General features: G+C 37.9%; 1 protein-coding gene across 2 annotated transcripts in view; it reads left to right on the top strand.

Annotated features, from left to right (window-relative positions):
• The window catches only part of OCA2 (OCA2 melanosomal transmembrane protein), a 495,166-nt gene that overhangs the window by 81,862 nt on the left and 393,623 nt on the right, over positions 1-19,681 (top strand). The gene's annotated exons all lie outside the window — the stretch shown is intronic.

Here is a 19,681-nt window from a genome sequence, read left to right as displayed (position 1 = left end):
AAAAAACAAGAGTCCAGAGCCAGATGGCTTTCCAGGGGAATTCTACCAAACATTTAAGGAAGAGTTAACACCTATTCTCGTGAAGCTGTTCCAAAAAGTAGAAATGGAAGGAAAACTTCCAAACCCTTTCTATGAAGCCAGCATTACCCCGATTCTAAAACCAGACAGAGACCCGACTAAATAGGAGAATTATAGACCAATTTCCCCAATGAATATGCATGCAAAAATCCTCTACAACATATTAGCCAACCGGATCCAACAATACCTTAAAAAAATTATTCACCACGACCAAGTGGGATTTAAACCTGGGATGCAGGGCTGGTTCAATATCCACAAAACAATTAAGGTGATTCATCACATCAATAAAAGAAAGGACAAGAGCCATATGATCCACTCAATAGATGCAGAAAAAGCATCTGACAAAATACACCATCCTTTCTTGATTAAAAACCCTCAAGAAAGTAGGGATAGAAGGATCGTACCTCAAGATCATAAAAGCCACATAAAAACGACCCAATGCTAATATCATCCTCAGTGGGGGGGAAAACTGAGAGTTTTCCCCCTAAGGTCAGGAACAAGACAGGGATGTCCACTCTCGCCACTGTTATTCAACATAGTAGTGGAAGTCTTAGCCTCTGCAATTAGACAACACAAAGAAATAAAAGGCATCCAAATCGGCCAGGAGGAGGTCAAACTTTCAGTCTTCGCAGAAGACATGATACTCTATATGGAAAACCCAAAAGATTCCACCAAAAAACTGCTAGAACTGATTCATGAATTCATCAAAGTTGCAGGATACAAAATCAATGCACAGAAATCGGTTGCATTCCTATTCACCGACAATGAAACAACAGAAAGAGAAATCAAGGAATCGATGCCATTTACAATTGCACCAAAACCCATAAAATACCTAGGAATAAATCTAACCAAAGAGGTGAAAAATCTATACATTGAAAACTATAGAAAGCTTATGAAAGAAATTGAAGAAGATGCAAAAAAAAAAAAAAAAAAAAGGGGAAGGATTCCATGCTCCTGGATAGGAAGAACAAATATTGTCAAAATGTCGATACTTCCCAAAGCAATCTACATATTCAATGCAATCTCTATCAATATGACACCAGCATTCTTCACAGATTATTTGTTCTAACAAATAATCCTAAAATTTGTATGGAACCAGAAAAGACCCAGAACAGCCAAAGCAATCTTGAAAAAGAAAACCAAAGCAGGAGGCATCACAATCCCGGACTTCAAGCTATACTACAAAGCTGTAATCATCAAGACAGTATGGCACTGGCACAAGAACAGACACTCAGATCAATGGAACAGAATAGAGAATCCAGAAATGGACGCACAAACGTATGACCAACTAATCTTTGAAAAAGAAGGAAAGAATATCCAATGGAATAAAAACAGTCTCTTCAGCAGGTGGTGCTGGGAAAACTGGACAGCGACATGCAGAAGAATGAACCTGGACCACTTTCTTACACCAGACACAAAAATAAACTCAAAATGGATGAAAGACCTCAATGTAAGACAGGAAGCCATCAAAATCCTCGAGAAGAAAGCAGGCAGAAACCTCTTTGATCTTGGCCACAGCAACTTCTTACCCAACACGTCTCTGGAGGCAAGGAAAACAGAAGCAAAAATGAACTACTGGGACCTCATCAAAATAAAGATCTTCTGCACAGCGAAGGAAACAATCAGCAAAACTACAAAGCAACCGACAGAATGGGAGAAGATATTTGCAAACGACATATCAGATAAAGGGTTAGTATCCAAAATCTATAAAGAACCTATCAAACTCAACACCCAAAAACCAGAGAACCCAGTGAAGAAATCAGCAAAATACATGAATAGACACTTCTCCAAAGAAGACATCCAGATGGCTAACCGACACATGAAAAGATGCTCTACATCACTCCTCATCAGGGAAATACAAATCAAAACCACAATGACATACCGCCTTACACGTGTCAGAACGGCTAACATTAACAACTCAGGCAACAACAGATGTTGGCGAGGATGCGGAGAAGAGGATCTCCTTTGCATTGTTGGTGGGAATACAACAGTGGTGCAGCCACTCTGGAAAACAGTATGGAGTTTCCTCAAAAAATTAAAAATAGAACTACCCTACGACCCAGCAATTCCACTACTAGGTATTTATCCAAGGGATACAGGTATGCTGTTTTGAAGGGACACATGCACCCCAATGTTTATAGCAGCACTATCAGCAACAGCCAAAGTATGGAAAGAGCTCAAATGTCCATCGATGGATGAATGGATAAAGAAGATGTGATACACACACACACACACACACACACACACACACACAATGGAGTATTACTCGACAATCAAAAAGAAGGAAATCTTGCCATTTGCAACTACGTGGATGGAACTGAAGGGTATTATGCTAAACGAAATTAGTCAGAGAAAGACAAAAATCATATGACTTCACTGATATGAGGACTTTAAGAGACAAAATAGATGAACATAAGGGAAGGGAAACAAAAATAATATAAAAACAGGGAGGGGGACAAAACATAAGAGACTCTTAAATATGGAGAACAAACAGGGTTACTGGAGGGGTTGTGGGAGGGGAGATGGGTAAATGGGTAAGGGGCATTAAGGAATCTACTCCTGAAATCATTGTTCACTATATGCTAACTAATTTGGATGTAAATTAAAAACAATAAAATGAAAAAAAAGTGATAGAACACAAGAAGAAATAGACAAACCCAAAACCGTAGTTGGAGATTTCAGGACCCTTTGTCATTAACTGACAGAACCCTCAAAGCCTGGACTTATTCAAATGCATATCATATACAGGGGAGAGAATTGTGGTTTACAGAGAAATTTCACAACATTCGTCATTTTCTGTGGTGTCTCCAATTCATGTGTCTTCTCCAGACCACCAGAAAAGTATCTCCTCTATCCAGGCATGTTTCTAAGAAGAGCTTAGAAACCCCCAAATGTGTCACCAGCAGGGTCTATCTAGGAACATGAGATAGAGACTGAATCTGCCATCAGCCCATGCCTACTTGAATATTTTATTTAAAAATAAATATTCTATTTAAAATTAGACTTCCTGTTTCTTAATGGGATATCACTGCTGAGCACGTGGTATATACACACATACACGATATGAAAAATATTAACAAAAAAGTGTAAAATGGTCTTCCAGAGAGCTGTGTACCCCATCAGAATAATAATGATCTTAGGTTTCATACAATAACATATTAAGGCACTTTCAACTCATCTGTATTCCTATTAACAGTGCTGAATATTTTTCATCCTTGGACTCATGCATCCATTTGTCTGTCTGGGAGAGAATGAGTATAGAAAAATCTAGCTTTTTGCTCAGGGCCCATATAACTTTCATTAACGTGGAAAGTATTCTATCATCTTCCTTGAAAACACGTAAGTCTATCTGGTTTGTTTTGGGATGAGTATACTTTTGTGGGATTTTTTTGTGCAATAGAAATGATTTATCTCTTCAATAACCAGCCCTATCATAAGCTTATCCAAAGTTAATAATTTTCTGGGTTTTCCAACTAATTGGAGTGAATGTTGGTCTGATTTCTTCCCACAGGTTTATTTCTGATTGAAAATAATCTTTCCAATACTGATTTTATTGTTTATTTGGTTGAGAGTTTTTAAACTTGTTTATTACAGTGCAGTGATTTTTCCATACAGGAGGTCTTCCCATTCTAATCATCTGCTTTAAAAGAAAGGATTGCATCTTTTACATCTGCAGTATTACTTAGCCTAAGGACCGACACTTCTAGCTTACTACCTTTGTGGTAGCCCTGGAAAAAATGGACACCAATCTTTTTTATTGTGGTTTTTTGGGGGACGTATACTGAGCAATCACCAGCTTCTACAGCAATCTGGCTAAGGACAGGCATGCATATTTCGCCTTATTACTGATATGTCTACTTCATATGCCTCACTGGGCCCAATCACCACCTGACTGCTCTAAGCCCATCTTTTTGAATTATAAACCTGAACTGTAAACTTCAAAAATTACACTACTGGGTCACTAGCTACTTAAACTCTTTTCTTTATGGGAAGTAATTCAAATTGAACCTTAATCAGTATGAACCAATCAATATGATTGATTTTATGTTCAAGTAAATCCTAAAGTTGTTCCTATAAATCTAAGTAAAAATTATAGATATATAGATATATATTTAATTTTTTATTTAAATAATAAAGGGTAGTATTTGTTTGAGTAGAACCCAATGATTCATCGCTTACATATAACACCAAGTGCTCATCCCAACAAGTGCCCTCCTTAATTCCCATCACTCTTTTAGCCCATTCCCCCACCACCTCCATTCCAACAACCCTCAGTTTGTTCTTTGTATTTGAGAGTTTATTATGGTTTGCCTTCCTCTCTATTTTTATCTCATTTTCCTTCCCTCCCCCTATGTTTTTATCTGTTGTATTTCTTAAATTCCACATGAGTGAAATCATATGATATTTTCCTTTTCCTGACTCACTTATTTCACTTAGGATAATACACTCTAGTTACATCCATGTTGTTGCAAGTGGCAAGATTTCATTCTTTTTGAACACCAAATAGTATTCCGTTGTATAAATATATACCACCTCTTCTTTATCCATTCATCAGTCGATAGATATTTGGACACTTTCCCTAGTTTGGCTATTGTTGATAGAGCTGCTATAAATATTGGGATGCATGTGCCCTTTAAAATCAGCATTTTTGTATCCTTTGGATAAATAGCTAATAGTGCAATGGCTGGGTTGTAGGGTAGTACTATTTTTAATTTTTTGAGGAGCCTCCATACTGTTTTCCAGAATGGCTACATCAGTTTGCATTCCCACCAACAGTGCAAGACTGTTCCCCTTTCTCTGCATTTCAGCCAACATCTTTTGTTTCCTGAGTTGCTAATTTTAGCCACTCCAACAGGAGTAAGTGGTATCTCATTGTGGTTTTGATTTATGTTTCCCTGATGATGAGTGATGTTGAGCATCTTTTCATGTGTCTGTAGGCCATCTGGATGTCTTCTTTGGAAAAGTGTCTATTCATGTCTTCTGCCACTTCCTCACTGGCTTATTTGTTTTTTGGGTGTTGAGTTTGGTACGTTGTTTATAGATTTTTGACACTAGCCCTTTTTCTGATATGTCAGTTGCAAATATCTTATACTATTCTGTCAGTTGCCTTTTAGTTTTGTTGATTGTTTCCTTCACTGTGTAGAAGCTTTTTTATCTTGATGAGGTGCCAGTTCATTGTTGCTTTTATTTCCCTTGTCTTCAGAATTGAACTTCAGAAATTGCTGTGGCTGAGGTCAGAGAGGTTTCTGCCTGTTTTCTCCTATAGAATTTTGATGGTTTCCTGTCTCACGTTTAGGTCTTTTATCCATTTTCAATTTATTTTTATTTTTTAAAAAAATTTTTTACTAAAGGCCATATTTCATTTTTTCTCATTGCCACGTAGTATTCCATTGTGTATATAAACCACAATTTCTTTATCCATTCATCAGTTGATGGACATTTAGGCTCTTTCCATAATTTGGCTATTGTTGAGAGTGCTGCTATGAACATTGGGGTACAAGTGCCCCTATGCATCAGTACTCCTGTATCCCTTGGATAAACTCCTAGCAGTGCTATTGCTGGGTCATAGGGTAGGTCTATTTTTAATTTTCTGAGGAACCTCCACACTGCTTTCCAGGAACTGGAGAGTGTGATGCTAAGTGAAATAAGCCATACAGAGAAAGACAGATACCATATGGTTTCACTCTTATGTGGATCCTGAGAAACTTAACAGGAACCCATGGGGGAGGGGAAGGAAAAAAAAAAAAGAGGTTAGAGTGGGAGAGAGCCAAAGCATAAGAGACTGTTAAAAACTGAGAACAGGGGCGCCTGGGTGGCGCAGTCGGTTAAGCGTCCGACTTCAGCCAGGTCACGATCTCACGGTCCGTGAGTTCAAGCCCCGCGTCAGGCTCTGGGTTGATGGCTCGGAGCCTGGAACCTGTTTCCGATTCTGTGTCTCCCTCTCTCTCTGCCCCTCCCCCGTTCATGCTCTGTCCCTCTCTGTCCCAAAAATAAATAAACGTTGAAAAAAAAAAAACTGAGAACAAACTGAGGGTTGATGGGGGGTGGGAGGGAGGAGAGGGTGGGTGATGGGTATTGAGGAGGGCACCTTTTGGGATGAGCACTGGGTGTTGTATGGAAACCAATTTGACAATAAATTTCATATATAAAAAAATAAAATAAAATAAAATAAATAAAAAAATTTTTTTTAATGTTTATTTTTGAGACACAGAGAGACAGAGCATGAATGGGGGAGGTTCAGAGAGAGAGGGAGACACAGAATCTGAAACAGGCTCCAGGCTCTGAGCAGTCAGCACAGAGCCCAACGCGGGGCTCAAACTCAGGGACAGTGAGATCGTGACCTGAGCCGAAGTCGGATGCTTAACCAACTGAGCCACCCAGGCGCCCCTCAATTTATTTTTATATATGGTCTAAGAAAGTGATCCAGGTTCATTCTTCTGCATGTTGCTGTCCAGTTTTCCCAGCACTATTTGCTGAAGACACTATTTTTTTTTCCCATTGGATATGCTTTCCTGCTTTGTCAAATATTAGCTGTCCATACATATGTATGTTCCTTTCTGGGTTCTCTAGTCTATTCCTTTGATCTACGTGTCTGTTTTTGTGTGAGTACCATAGTGTCTTGATGATTACAGCTATGTAATACAGCTTAAAGTCCAGAATTGTGATGCCTTCAGCTTTGGTTTTCTTTTTCTTTTCTTTTCTTTTTTAATGTTTATTTATTTTTGAGAGAGAGAGACAGAGAGAGAGAGAGACGGAGAGTGAGCGGGGTAGGGGCAGAGAGAGAGGGAGACTTAGAATCCAAAGCAAGCTCCAGGCTCTGAGCTGTCAGCACAGAGCCCGACACAGGGCTCGAACCCACAAACTGTGTGATCATGACCTGAGGTGAAGTCGAACGCTTAACTGACTGAGCCAGCCAGGTGCCCCTTTGATTTTCTGTTTCAGCACTACTTTGGCTATTTGGGGTCTTTTACGGTTTCATACAAATTTTAGGATTTTTTGTTCTAGCTCTGTGAAGTATGCTAGTGTTATTTTGATAGGGATTGCATTGGACATGTAGATTGCTTTGGGTGTGATTGACATTTTAACAATATTTGTTCTTTTAATCAGTGAGCCTGGGATGTTTTTATATTTCTTTGTATCTTCTTTCTTTCTGTCATAAGCTTTCTATAATTTTCAGTGTATAGATATTTCACCTCTTCTGTTAATTTATTCCTGGGTATCTTATGGTGTTTGGTGCAATTATAAATGGGATCAATTCCTTGATATCTCTTTCTGCTGCTTCATTATTGGTGTATAGCAATGCAACTGATTACTGTACATTGATTTTTATATCCTGCAACTTTGCTGAATTTATGTATCAGTTCTAGCAATTTTTTGTTGGACTCTTTCAGGTTTTCCATGTAGACTATCATGTCATCTGCAAAGAGTGAAAACTTGACTTCTTCCTTGTTGATTTAGATGCCTTTTATTTGTTTTTGTTGTCTGATTGCTGAGGCTAGGACTTCTGGTACTATGTTGAACAAAAGTGGTGAGAGTGGACATCCTTGTCATGTTCCTGACCTTAACTGGAAAGCTCTCAGAGTCCCTGGGTGGCTCAGTCAGTTAAGTAACCAACTCTTGATTTCAGCTGAGGTCATGATGTCACGGTTGGTGAGTTCGAGACCGTGTTGGGCTCTGTGCTGACAGCGTGGAGCCTGCTTGGGATTCTCTCCCTCTCTCACTACCCCTCTCCCAGTTGCATTTCTCTCTCTCTTTCTCTCTGAAAAGTAAATAAACATTTTTTTAAAAAAGGGGAAACCTCAGCACCTGGCTGGCTCAGTCAGTTGAACATCCAATTTTAGCTCAGGTCATGATCTCACAGTTCATAAGTTTGAGCCCCGCTTTGGGCTTTGTGCTGACAACTCACAGCCTCCAACCTGCTTTGGATTCTGTGCCTCCCTCTATTTCGGCTCCTCCCCTGCTCACACTCTTTCTCTCTCTCAAAATAAGTAATCATAAACAATTAAAAAAAATAGGGGAAACCTCTCAGTTGTTCCCAATTGAGAATGATATTATCTGTAGGCCTTTCATATATGGCTTTTGTGATGTTAAGGCATGTTTCTTATATCCCTACTTTCTTGAGGGTTTTTATCAAGAAAGGATGCTGTATTTTATCAAATGCTTTTTCTGCATATATTGATAGGATCATGTAGTTCTTACTCTTTCTTCTAATAATGTGGTGTATTACGTTGATTGATTTGTGAATATTAAGCTACTTCTAAACCAAGGTGTGAATCCCACTTGGTCATGGTGAATAATTCTTTTAATATACTGTTGAATTTGGTTTTCTAGTATCTTGTTGAGAATTTTTGTATCCATGTTCATCAAGCATATTGACCTATAATCTTCTTTTCAGTGGGGTCTTTTTCTGGTTTTTGAATCAAGGTAATGCTGGCTTCATATAATGAGTTTGGAAACTTTCCTTCCATTTCTATTTTTTGGAACAGTTTGAGAAGAATAGGCATTAACTTTTCTCTAAATGTTTGGTAGAATTCCCCTGGGAAGCCATCTGCCCAGGACTCTTATTTGTTGGGAGATTTTTGATAACTGATTCAATTTCTTTGCTATGGTTACGGACCTGTTCAATTCTTTTATTTTTTCCTGTTTGAGTTTTGGTAGTGTGTTTCTAGGAATTTGTCAATTTCTTCCAGATTGCCCAGTTTGTTGGCATATAATTTTTCACAGTATCCTCTTTAATTGTTTGTATTTTGGTGGTGTTTGTTGTGATCTCTTTCATTTGTGATTTTGTCTCTTTGTGTCCTCTCTCTTTTTGAGAAATCTAGGTAGTGGTTTATCAATTTTGTTTATTCTTTCAAAAAGCCAACTTTTAGTTTTATTGATCTGTTCTGCTGGTTTTTTTTTTGGTTTGTTTCTATGTGCTTATTTCTGCTTGAATCTTTATTATTTCCCTATGTATTCTGGCTCTGGGCTTTATTTGTTGCTACTTTTCTAGCTCCTTTACGTGTAAGGTTAGGTTGTATATTTGGCACCTGTCTTGCTTCTTTATATAGGCCTAAATTGCAAATGTGCTTTCCTTTTAGGGCTGCCTTTGCTGCATCCCAAAGTGTTTGGACTTTTCTGTTTTCATTTTCATTTGCTTCCATGTATTTTTAAATTTCTTCTTTATTTTCCTGGTTAACCCATTCATTTCTTAGTAGGGTGTTCTTTAATCTCCATGTATTTGAGGGCTTTTATTTGTCTTGTGGTTGATTTTGTTTCATAGTGTTGTGATATGAACATATGCATGGTATGATATCAATATGTTTGTACCTGTTGAGTGTTGATTTGTAACCCAGTATGTTATCTATTCTGGAGAATGTTCCATGTGCACTTGAGAAGAATGTGTATTCTGCTTTAGGATGAAGTGCTTTGAATATATCTGTTAAACCCATCCAGCCCAGTGTGTCATTCAAAGCCATTGTTTCCTTACTGATTTTAAAGTCTCTTAGTATTATGGTATTATTATTGATGAGTTTGTGTTTGTGATGAATTTGTTTATATATTTAGGTTCTTCAAGCTGGGGGCATAATATTTACAATTGTTAGCTTTTATTGATGATAAACCCCTTAATTATGACATAATGCCCTTCTTCATCTCTTGCTACAGTCTTTATTTTAAAATCTAGCTTGTCTGGCATAAGTATGGCTATTCCGGCTTTCTTTTGATATCCATTAGCATGATAAGATGGTTCTCAATGTGCAGGTGTCCTTAAGTCTCAAATGAGTCTCTTGTGGGCATAATATAGATGGGTCTTGGTTTTTTACCCATTCTGATACCCTGTGTCTTTTGATTGAAGCATTTAGTCCACTTACATTTAGTGCCACTGTGTTACATGTACAGTAAGTGTTTCTGGTGATGTTCTCTGGTCTTTTGTAGTCTTTGCTGCTTTGTCCCTCTTTTTCCTCCACTCAGAGATTCCCCCTTAATATTTCTTGTAGGGCTCATTTAGTGGTCATGAAGTCCTTTAGTTTTTGTTTGGCTGGAAAAGTCTCTCTCCTTCTCTTCTGAATTACATCCTTGCTAAATAAAGAATTCCTGGCTGCATATTTTTCCTGTTCAGCATATTGAATATTTTCTGTCACTCTCTTCTGTTCTGCCAATTTTAAGTGGACAGGTCTCCTACTACCCTTATGTGTTTACTCTTGTAGATTAAGGGCCTTTTGTCCCTACCTGCTTTCATAATTCTCGTTTAATCTTTGTATTTTGCAAGGTTCACTATGATATGTCATGGTGTTATCTGTTTCTGTTGATTTTGAAGGGAGTTCTCTGTGCCTCTTGGACTTGGATGCTTGTTTCCTTCCCAAAATTAGGGATGTTCTCAGCTATACTTTGTTCAAATAAACCTTTTGGCCCTTTTTCTCACTCTTCTTCTTCTGGGACTCCTATGATACGGGTATTGTTTTGTTTCATGGAATAACTTAGTCCTCCAAGTCTTCTCTTGTGCTCTAGTAATTTCCTTTCCCTCTTTTTTCAACTTCATTATTTTCCGTAATTTTATCTTATATTTCACCTGTTCTCTCCTTGGCTTCTTTTTCTTTTTAAAAAAACTTAAAATGGTTTTATATACTTTTGAGAGAGAGTGAGAGCATTAGCAGGGGAGGGACAAAGAAAGCAGAGACACAGAATCTGAAGCAGCCTCTAGGCTCTGACCTGTCAGCACAGAGCCCCATGTGGAGCTTGAACTCATGAGCTGTGAGATCACGACTTGAGCCTAAGTGAGATGCTTAATCGCCTGAGCCTCCTGGGTGCCCCTTTCCTATGCTTCTTCAGTCCTTTCTGTCACTGTATACAGTTTATTTTGCATCTCAGTTATAGCATTTTTAATTTTTTAATTCATCCTGACTAGTTCGTAGGTCTTTGATCTCAGCAGCAAGGGTTTCTCTGGTGTCCTCTGCTTTTTCAAGCCCAACTAGTAGACTTATGACTGTTGTTCTAAATTCTTGTTCAGATTTGTTTATATCTATTTTGGGCAAGTTCCTGGCTATGATTTCTTCTTGATCTTTCTTTTGGGGAGAATTCATATGTCTTGTCATTTGGGCTAAGTTTCTGTTTTTTTTTGTGTGTGTTTTAAAAGCTTGTTATGTTTCATGCACCTGAGAGTACTTCTATATTAAAAAGGGGTCATACACTGTCCACAGCCTGGCACTTTAGAAAGTGTTTCTGATGTATGCTGTGTATACTCTGTTGTTGCATTTTGGCTGCTATTTCTCACTGGTGAATCCTCTGCAGAGCTTTTCCTTCCTTGCAGTGGTGGAGTGTTTGGACCTTTAACCAGTGTGTTTACACTTGTTTATTGAAGTAACCCTAGAAAAAAGTGGTGGTGGGAAGCCTGATTACATAAAAAGGGAATAGGAAAGGGAACAGAAAAACAGAGAATCAAAAAACTATAAGGCTGATTCCAAAGAAAAAAAAAAAAAAAGAAAGGAAAAAAAGCAGAAGGAAAACGAAAGGAATAAAAAAGCCTGATTTAAAAAAAAAAGAGAAAAGGAAGCGATAAAAAACAAATAAGAAACTATGAGCCTGATTACAAAAGAAAAAAAGAAGAAGGAGGCAAAAGGGAAAAAAAGAATTGTCTGTTTGTGTCTGGGGGTTGCTGACTGTGCTCGTCCTCTGGAGGAGAGACTGGGTGCTTTGGCTCAGAGTCAATCTTGCCCCAGTAAATAAGCAGTTACCAGGCACAGAGGGGCAGGGCTTGTTGTAAGTGGGTCCTGCCTCCACTGGGGGCCACTGTGTTGTTCTCTGAAGTCCCAATGTGTTGGTGTTGGGGGGGGGAAATGGCACCACCTCAGTCTCTCATTCCCAGTTGGTGATCTCAACTCCTGCTGTTCAGGAAGCCCTCACAGAATAGGGAGGGAAGTCAACTTGCCCTGCTCCATAACTCTCCTGTGTTTTTTCTTTAGTGCACATATGGGATTCAAAACCCAGAGTCTTAAAGTACTCAGCACCACATGTATCCATTCCCCTTCTCCAACATAGAGCCACTCCACCATGCTGATGAAAGGTCTTTGACTAGAACCTACAGGGTCTTTTGACCTTGGGGAGGCAATAAACCCTTTTCCAAAAGTACTCCAGGAAGGGGACTATTCTCTCCCAGTATACTCCAGAGATCTCTACACCACCCTATGCACTCTGAGGCCAGCTCTGTCCTCCCTAGGAGCACATGCCACAGCTCCACTCTGGAGAAAGTTGTGCACTTCCAAAACCTCAGTATTTGAGCTCCAAAAGATGTTTGCAAAAAAAAAAAAGAAAAGAAAAAAAAAAGAATGGGAATATTTAGTACTTCTCACTCCCCAGAGAGGTTTTCCTCTTGTGCTAACTCAATGCTGCACTATCTCAACCCCTCTCTCTTTCTCTCCCTTTTGTCTCTCCACAGAAAGGGTTTCCTCCTCTCCATGGTACTGCCATTTTTCTCTCCCTAATTCACATCCATGCACCTCTCACTTGCTAAGGTCTCTCCCTCCAACTGTGGAGATCCTTCTGCCATCCTGCAGATGGATTTCCTGGGTGTTCCAAGTAATCTGATCCTAATACAGCTGTGTTTGAGGGATGAGGGAAGCCCAGAGTTCCTCTACTTCTCCTCCATCTTAACTCCTCCCATCTCCAATACTACATTGATTAGAAGTAGCAAAACAGATATCCTCAAATTGTTCTTCATCTTAAAGGAAAAGCCTTCAGTCTTTCACTATTGATTATGATGTTAGCTGTGAGTTTTTCATATGGCCTTTATTACGTTGCAGTTTCCTTTTATTCTTAATTGCTGAATATTTTTATCATGAAAGTGTGTTGAACTTTTTCATATACCTTTCTGCATCAATAGATGATTGTGTGTTTTTTTACCTTCAGTGTTAATATGGTGTGTTTCATTGATTTCCATGTTTTGAACCATCTTTGAATTCCAGGGATAAATTCCACTTGATCATAGTGTAAAACTTCTTAATATGCTGCTGATCTGGGGCACCTGGGTGGCTCAGTCAGTTAAGTGTTTTGGCTCAGGTTTTGGCTCAGGTCATGATCTCGTGGTTCGTGAGATTGAGCCCTACATTTGGCTCTGCACTGTCAGTGCAGAATCTCTCTCTGCCCCTCCCCTGCATGCACATGCTCTTTGTCTCTCAAAATAAATAAATAAACAAAAAGTCTCTAAAACATAAGCTGATGAACTGACTTGCTAGTGTTTTGTTGAAGATTTTTTTTGCATCAGTACTTCTCAGGGATATTGGTCTATAGTTTTCTGCTCTTGTAGTATCTTTAGTGTAAAGGTAATACTGACCTCATTGAATGAGCATTCCCTCCTCTTCAGTTTTCTTAAAGAGTTTGAGAAGTATTAGTGTTAATTCTTCTTTAAACATATGGTAGAGTGCATCAGCAAAGCAATCTGGTTCAGGCCTTTTTTTGTTGTGAGGTTTTTGATTACTGATTCAATTTCTTTAATAGTTGTGGTCTATTCAGATTTTATTTTTCTTCACTTCTAGTGTTAGTAGGTTGTGTATAGCTAGGAATTTGCCCATTTTATCTGCATAATCCAATTTGTTAGCACACAGTCATTCATGGTATACTCTTGTGATCCTTTTTATTTCTGTAAAATTGGTAGTAATGTTCCTGCTTTCAATTCTTATTTTAGTAATTTGAGTTTCTCTCCTTTTTCTTAGTCAATCTAGCTAAAGATGTGTAAACTTTATTGATCTTTGCAAAGAAACAACTTTTGGTTTAATTGCTTTTCTCTATTGTGTTTCTCATCTCTATTTTATTAGTCACCTCTCGAATCTTTGTTTTCTTACTTCTGTTAGCTTTTGGGTTTAGTTTTTCTTCTTTTCCTAGTTTGTTAAGGTGTAAAGTTAGGTTGTTGATTTGAGGTCTTTCTTTTGTTTAAATATAAACATTTACAGCTATAAATTTCCCTTTTAGTACTGCTTTTGGTTCATCCCATAAATTTCATATATTGTGTTTTCATTGTCATTTGTCTCAGGGCATTTGTCTCCAATTATATTAGTTTTCTAGGGCTACCATAACAGAATAGCACACATGGGATGCTTTAAACAACAGAAATTTATTTTCTCATAGTTCTGGAGGCTGTAAGTCCAAGATCAAGGTGCTGGCAGGGTTAGTTATCTCTGATGCCTTTCTCCTTGGCTTGCAGATGGCTGCCTTCCTACTACCTCTTCACACTGTTGTCCTTTAGTGCACATGCACCTTTGGTGTCTCTCTGTGTGTCAAATGTCCTCTTCTTATAAGGACACCAGTCAAACTGGATTAGGATCCACCCAAATGGCCTCATTTAACTAAATTGCCTACTAAAGATATCTCCAAAAATAATCATATTTTAAGGTATTGGGGGTTAGGGCTTCAACATATGAGTTTTTTTTTTTTTTATTGTGAAGGGGAGACACAATTCAGCTCACAGCAGAGCTTTTCTAATTTATCTTCTGAATTCTTCTTTGAGCCATTGGTTGGTTGTTTTGTTTAATTTCCACATATTTGTGCATTTTTATTTTTCCTTTTTGTTATGAGTTTCTAGTGAATTCCATTGTGATTGGAAAAGATACTTTGTATGATCTCAATGTTTTAAAATTTATTAAAACTTATTTTATGGCATAACATATCGTCTATCTCAGAGAATGTTCCACATGCACTTGAGAAAAATGTGTAATTCTTCTGTTTTGGGTAGAGTGTTCTGTGTATGTATTTTAGGTTCAATTTGTTTATAGTGTTGTATAAGGCCTCCAGTACTATATGTATCTTTTATTTGATTTCTAACCATCATTAAGAGTGGGACATTGAAGTCTCTAACCATTATTGTAGAGATATCTATCCCTTCAATTATGTCAGTGTTTTCCTCATATCTTTTGGAGCTTGATGTTTGGTGCATATTATTTGTAATTGTTATTGACAGCATATAGTTGAATCATGTTTTTTGTTTTGTTTTTATCCCTCTGCCAGCCTATGCCTTTTGATTAATGAGTTTAATATGTTGATATTTAAGGGTCACTCATATGAGAAGAATTACTTTCGGCCTTTTGTTTTATGTTTTCTGTATGCGTTATAGCGTTTTATGTCTTATTTCCCTCATTACTGCCTTACTTTGTGTTTAGTTGTTTTTTTATAGTGACATGTTTTGATTCCATTCTCATGTTTTGGGTGTATATTTTAATAATATTTTCTTTCTGCTTACCATGACAACTAGATATGATGTTCTAAAATTGTAACAACCTAATTTTAATTGATACCAACTTAACTACATACAAAAACTCTACTTCTATATAGTTATGCCCCTGTTTGTTATTGATATCACAAATTACATTTTTATACATCGTGTACCTAGTAACATAGATTTATAATTATTTTTATGAATTTATTTTTTAAATCCTGCATAAAATAACCAGTGGAGTGTTAGGCTGAAGAAGTGGGAAACTGTTCTCATGTTTCCTGCTTCTTCATTCACAGCTGATTACAAACATTGCTTTTGAGCAGCCTGGGCTATAGGCTCTCCTTTCTGCCATTAATTAAACTTAGCAGCCTGGCCCTGTTTGGGCAGAACAATGATAGACTCTCTGAAGCTCTGACTATATTTAGGTGAGGAATTATTGAATCCTCCAAACCCTTCTGAAAAATGGCACATGAGTAGGTGGCAGCTTCCCTGCTCACTTTCCTTCCTCAGGTCTGCTTTTTGTCAATGAACACACTTGTCTGTTTTCTGTGTGATCACTTTCATGACAAACCCAGCTTTTCCCAGCCTGCTCATTTGCTTTTTCCCTTCTGGAAATGTAGTTTGGGCCAGTGAATCCAGGATGAAAACAGGACAGAAACAAGAGTCAGAAAGAGAGGGAGAGATAGATGAAGGCAGTAGCAGAATTTTGTATTCCTTGTTACTGGCTCTGGGTTCCCTGTCAGGTAGAGCTAGCTTCTGTGCCTGCATTGATGATGTCTACATGATATAGGGCTTGTGAAAGACTGAGAGAAAACCTCTTCCTCTACCACTGATAATCAAACCATTACCTCTCCAGTGTGTCCTTTGTACTAATCATTGTCTCTTGTCTGGCCTTTAGAAGTGTGACTCTTCTCAGAAGTGTTAATATATCAGGCCTTCAATATTTTTAACATTCTTCAATACTTTTTTCTCAATAAAATGACATAAGCACTGTAGGAATGCCAAATGTTTGGATCTATAAAGAACTAGGGTGTCTGGGCCTATGGAAACTATTATAGATGGGGGAGGGCTAGAATGTATTACCAACACTGTCCATCTTGTAGGTTGGCACAAATAGATCTTAACAATAATGCAGCAAGGTTTCTTGACAATGGTGGACCTGAATTAATTCTGGCTGTTTAAAATTTACTGCTTAAGGATCTAAAATGTGGCTAATACCCAGGGATTTGGGGACAGGGAGTTGTTCCCTTCTATAACTGGAAGGCATAGTAAAGGGGGCAGGCTCTCTATGGACCATAGGCACCAAGACTCTTCTTGACCCAGTGACTCCACTTCTAGGAACTTTTGGAGGCACACACTAAAATCTACTAGGACTCTCATAATGTTTGTTACTTATATTAGTAAAAAAGTAGAAATTCCCTAAATTTCCAACATTTCCATCACGTTAAGCCTTATGTGGTGATCCATGTAATAGAATATGATGCCAACATTTAAATCACATTACAGAAGAATATTTAATAACAGAAATGCTAGTGACATAGCTAAGTTAAACAATTAGAAGAGAGGACAAAGCAATTTATATATTTGAATATATGTCTGAACACATGCATATTTGAAGCTGACTTTAAAAATATTCATGTATATGTAGAAAAAAACTGAAAAGAAGTTTTTTATTTTTAATTTTTTAAAAGTTTTTATTTAAATTCCAGTATTGTCAGTCAGTTAAGTGTCTGACTCTTAATTTTGGCTCAGGTCATGATCTCATGGTTTGTGAGTTTGTGAGTTTGAGCCCCACATCAGGCTCTGCGCTGATGGTGTGGAGCCTGCTTGGGATTCTGTCTCCCTCTCCCTCTGTTCCTCCCCTGCTTGCTCTCGATCTCTCTCAAAATAAATAAAAACAAACTTAAAAAACTAAATTCCAGTATAGTTAACATACAGTGTAATATTAGTTTCAGGTATATGATAGTGATTCAACACTTCCACACATCATCTGGTACTCCTTAATCCCCATAACCTAGTTCACCCACCCCCTCCCCCACCTCTTGTAACCATCAGTTTGTTCTCTATAGTTAAGAGTCTTTAAATGTTCACAACTGGCATCTCTGAATTACAGAACTGTATACACTCATTTTATCTGTTATCCTCTTCTTTAGTTTCTAAGTTATTTAAATAAGTATTGGCCACTTAAATTTACAAGCATATATGAATTTTGCAAATTTATATCCACAGTTGTTGAGTCACTAGGGAAAATGGATACTGTTGAATTTTGTGAATTTTAAAAGCACCCTGGTTTAGATGTGAAGTCATAAAAATGTCAGTGAGATTTTTTTTTATCAGAAGGAGAAAAGGTCAGGAATATTTCATCAATATTTTCTACCTTAATTAAGCCAAAATGACCCTGGAATTTGTGTTTCTTGGGAAATCCTGAATCTTTTTTATGTGCGGTTTGTGAGTTTTCTATCCTCCAGGACAGCAGGTCAGGGGTCCTTTGCAATAACAGGGTCTGAAGGCCTCTCTGTGCTTCCCCTCTTTGCAAAAAGAAATTTACTTGGAACAATGGAAAATAATGTGTCGACAGTGTGAAGTTAAGTTTTAAATTTCTGAAATATACTGAAATATTTATGGGAAATTTACTAGTGAAACATTTTATTTTGGGCTCTTTAGAATCATAACTCAATAATCAAAAGCCTAGAAACTACTCTCTGTATGTTTAACTAAAATTATAAGATACTATGTGTACACAAAGTGCACTAGAAATGTTAAATAATGAAATCAGCCAGATGTGCCAACCAGAGAAAATACAAATATATTTCTGACTTTTCCCTACTTTGATTTTCTTCCTTCATGGCCACAAGGTGAATTCTCAGCATTGCACACTGTGGTTCTACTGTGAGCTGTGCTGAGAGCCTGTGGGTAGTACTTTCAAGGAGCAATAGTACATCATCCTTTTGAGCATTCTCTGCTCTTCAGTGGGTCAGTGGTGATTCTGAGCTCATTACCGATTTAATGCTTTAGAAAACTGTTTCACGGAGTCAAAAAGCCATCTCATGCAAATAAGCCACAACTAATGGGATTTAAGTAATTCATTATTAAGTATTTAAGCACTTCCATTGAACTCGGTGCCACTTAAGGTACCAGATAAAACAAGATGGAAATGACATGGCAGCCATTCATAAGAGGCTAAGTGTAATAGAAATCATTGAATCAATAGCTAAGCCCCATGTTTTCCATTTATATGCCCTAATTTAGTGTGACTTATTTAGTGAGTTTTTTTTCTTTTATCCGCATTATACATCTGAGAAAATGGAAGCTCAGAGTGGTTAAATAGTGTGAGTGAGGTCATTGTAATGGTCACCTCTCCCAGAAGTGCTATGTAACAAACCACCCCAGGGAGTAACAGAAAACACTGGATATTAGTTGACTCATTGAAGCATTTCTGTAAATGTACTTGAGGCCCTATTCTTTTACAGTTATGAGACATGAAAATTTTAAAAGCCCAACTAATAGTGTAACCCAGTTTGAATAGCTAAAGGGCACTAATTAAATCCCTCAAATGGAATTAATCTTTTATCTTGTTTATTTCCTCCGCTAGTTGGGGCATCTATTCTATACCTTGTTCTCTGCCATGCTCTTCTCCCTGGCTGTTAAAGCCCCTGCAGACAGAGTCCTCAGTCATCTGTGTTTCCCATTAAAAGTGCTCAGGGCTGCCCAGAGGTGACATTCAGACAACACTTGGTGACCCAAGACAGACTCCTTTCCTGACTTTGGCATGGAGTGGTGGGTATTGTTAGACACAGCTTGGGGCCTTGGTCTTATTTATCCAAGAGACTGAGTATTGTCTGTATCACAAGTGCATGCTTGAATTAGAGGGAGAAAGGGGGTGGAAATATTTTTCTTGGTTTTGTTTTGCATTTATGATCTGAAGTACTATTATTTCCCTGGGTGAGTGCTTCATGGTATCCACAGCAGCTCTGTGTTTCCTTTAGGAAAGAAAATGCACTAGTGTGTAAAATGACATATTACCAACAGTTAGGAATGAAAATTATTTCTGCAGCTTGTGGGCTCTGTTGTGCCTGTGCAATTCTTTCCATATAAAAAGCTCCTATTTGGATAAGTTTATGGTGGCTTTTCCTCTAGTATAGGCCAGAACAGTGGAAGGGGGTCTCACACAGTGTGAACCTTTGCTTTGCTTCATTTGTGGCTTGCATAACCCTGAGAGACCCTTCCCTGCCATTTTATCATTTCATTTTGACCCCATGGGCCCTGACTTCTGCTTCTTGGAATTTTATGGGAAGCCATTAAGATATTTAAAATGTGTGATCTTAGGAAGTAGAATTTTCTAAGTATAGAAAGGCCCATCAGACTCTGAATGGTTTTCTCCATGAAAAGCTCTGTATGGGATGGCAAAGGTGGCTGGAATCT

Source organism: Felis catus, chromosome B3 (genome assembly GCF_018350175.1).
Source record: "Felis catus isolate Fca126 chromosome B3, F.catus_Fca126_mat1.0, whole genome shotgun sequence".
Lineage (NCBI taxonomy): Eukaryota > Metazoa > Chordata > Mammalia > Carnivora > Felidae > Felis > Felis catus.
Note: the sequence above shows the minus strand (reverse complement) of the source record. Positions and strands in the feature narration are given on the sequence as shown.